Raw genomic sequence first — 2,916 nt, 5'->3', positions numbered from 1 at the left:
AAAAAAAAAGAGTAAACCAGCAGATGGAATAGTTCTCTCTCTTTCTCCCTCTTTCTTTTTCTCTCTCACTCTCTCTCTCTCTCTTTCTGTATGGGTGTTGCTGCACTCTTCAAATAAGTGAAAATTGGTAGATAAAAACTTGCTTTTGTAAGAAAATGGGTCAATGACGGTGGTTATGCATCACCATCTCTGCACCTGCTGTGGCACACGTTCTGTGCCACAATGCTTGGCTCTGCCACTTGGATTCCACCACATCAGCTTCAGCACATTCTTAGACTCCAGGTTCAATGAAGGCTTTATTCAGAGAAGAGGACACTAGATTCAGGAACTCCAGTAAAGAGGTTTAGGGATTGGAGTTCCTTTTGAAACTATCTTGGAGCCATAGTCAGCAGGAAAGTAGAAGGGGCAGCTTTGGATTGCTCAAGTATGCCATTCCTCAGGTGTTTTCTGATTGTTTGTTTGTTTGTTTTTCATGTGTCAGAGTCCAGATACTCAAACAAATTATGTAACTGGTGTCTGAGAAGCCTTAGTCTCGGTTCTAGTCACGTAAGTAGAAAATCCCCCCAGGTCATTTCTGCTTTGTACATGAAGGACTCTGTAGGAAGCAATCAGTTAAAGGGTATTTAATGGTGATCTTTCTACATATTACCAATTATAAGAAATAGAAGATTTCTAATACAGATGCCAAGGCCACTTTTAAGAGCAGGATATAAAATCTAGGAATCAGTTCTCTGATCATTTTAAATATAGGATTAGTCACATCCTTATCTAAGTTACTTCATTAGCCTACCTATTTTTCTTTCTTTTCAGAAATATTTATTTATTTTTATTGGAAATGTATATTTACAGACAGAGGTGGAGACACAGAGTTTCATTCCCCAAATGGCTACAATGGTGGAGTTGAGCCAATCTGAAGCCAGGAGCCTCCTTCAGGTCTCCTATGCAGGTATAGGATTCCAAGACTTTGGACCAACTTCCACTGCTTTCCTTGGTCACAGGCAGAGAGCTGGATATGAAGTGTCCGAAAGCACTTTCAGCAGTCAGATACATTGTCAGTGTATCAGTGTTAAGGGACGTAAGGAGATGGTGTCCTTTATTCTGAGGTAAATGCCTGCAATGCGGAATATCGTGGGGCAACTAAAGGGCATAAGAAGGCAGCATTAAGTCCTAGGACTTACAAGCCGAGAGAAAGGCCTGAGACAAAATAACAAGGCTGGTAATGGACCCCAGCTGGAGCTCCAGAACAGGACATCAGACAAACCAGAAATTCAAGGCACAGACAACCAAGTGCCTCTTAAATAGAACACTCAGAATCCCATGGGACACTGAAATCAGTCTGTTCCCAGTCAAACTCACTCATCCACAGTCACCATATTTGCCTTAATATGTTAAAGCTTCTCTTTTTCCATATAGCCATAACTATACTGTTCTTCTCTCCATTCACCAATCATTCAAGTAAGTTTAAATCTGAGAGACATGCTGCAATTTTTATTTCCCTCAACTTCCTGATTCTTTCAACTCTATGCCCTAAAAGGAGTTCAAAGCAATCCAGCTGTACAGCATCTTTTTTTTACTTTTAAATTCTTATTGTATTCTTCCCTGATTTTATGCCATATATATGAATATACGCTTATATAATCTTATATTTGTGCATTTATGCACATGATCATATGTGTATGCAAAATATATATAAGCATGCATTTAACATAAGTTTATATATACACATACTACACATGCATCATTATATAATATATATAGATGCATACAAACACACACGTTTGGCATGTATGGGTGAAAAAAGCATATCTAATCACGTGTGGTTATTTTACAAATAAATACATATATGTGTATACAAGTGAAAGACTACACTAAAACGTTTGTAGAAAATGGAATTGAAAGAAATGTTTCAGGGTGATTGTTTGACCTAGTGGTTAAAATGTCAGTTACAACACAAACCTCCTTGCCAGAACACCTGAATTTGCGTCCTTAGCCCTGCTGCTGACTCCAGCTTCCTGCTCAGGTGCACCCTGAAGGCCACAGGTGATGACTCAAGTAGCTGGTTTCTTGGCCTGCACACAGGATATCTGGATTGAGTTTGCCCACGAGCATTTGGGAAGCATGTGGGATCATGTGTACACACTCTCTCCCTCTCTCTTTCTGTTTCACTGCTTCTCAGATTTTAAAAAAAGAAGTTAATTTTTCCTTAAAAAGTTTTTGAAATTCATGAATTTTTTTTTTACAGAATATGCATTTTCCATGAACTTTGGGAAATACAGATTGGTATTACCTATATCATGTAAATACGCAATCTTATGTCTGTCTTAAGTTTTGTAAGAGTTAAGTTTGTGTAGGCATGTCTCAAAATTGCATTCTTTATAATTTTACCTTGTCCTCTCTATAATAAATTTCTCATCATTCCCTCTTATCTTCTCCCACTAAGGCCACAGCAAACTGCTTGTAGTCGTCCGAGTTCATCATGTTGTCTTATATTTTCTCAGATCGACTTGCTGCCTCTGTCTTGGAAGCCTACTCTGCTCCTTCAGTGGGCTAGCTTTCAATTTTGTTTCAAGCCTCCTGTGAGCCATCACCAGCTTTCTGAAACCTTCCTTAATCGCTTAATCTGAATGTTTATTTGTGTTTCCAGACCTTTCTTCTTTTTCTTCCTAAGCACAGCTACAACATTCAAAATATTCTGACCTAGTTGCATATAATGCATAATTCAGGTCATGTTTGGATGCTTCTTAGTATGAGCTAATCATGCCAGCACTTGAGTAATACCAGGTGTGATCACTGGAAGTATATGAAGACTCCTACCAGCAAGTTGAAGCAGCCTGTCTTCTGGGAATTTCCCTTGGTAATAACATAAGTTTCTAGTGGCAGAATCAGATGCCCAGTGTGGCAGCAGCAGAACGGTGC

Source organism: Ochotona princeps, chromosome 2 (assembly GCF_030435755.1).
Source record: "Ochotona princeps isolate mOchPri1 chromosome 2, mOchPri1.hap1, whole genome shotgun sequence".
NCBI classification, from domain to species: domain Eukaryota; kingdom Metazoa; phylum Chordata; class Mammalia; order Lagomorpha; family Ochotonidae; genus Ochotona; species Ochotona princeps.
Note: the sequence above shows the minus strand (reverse complement) of the source record.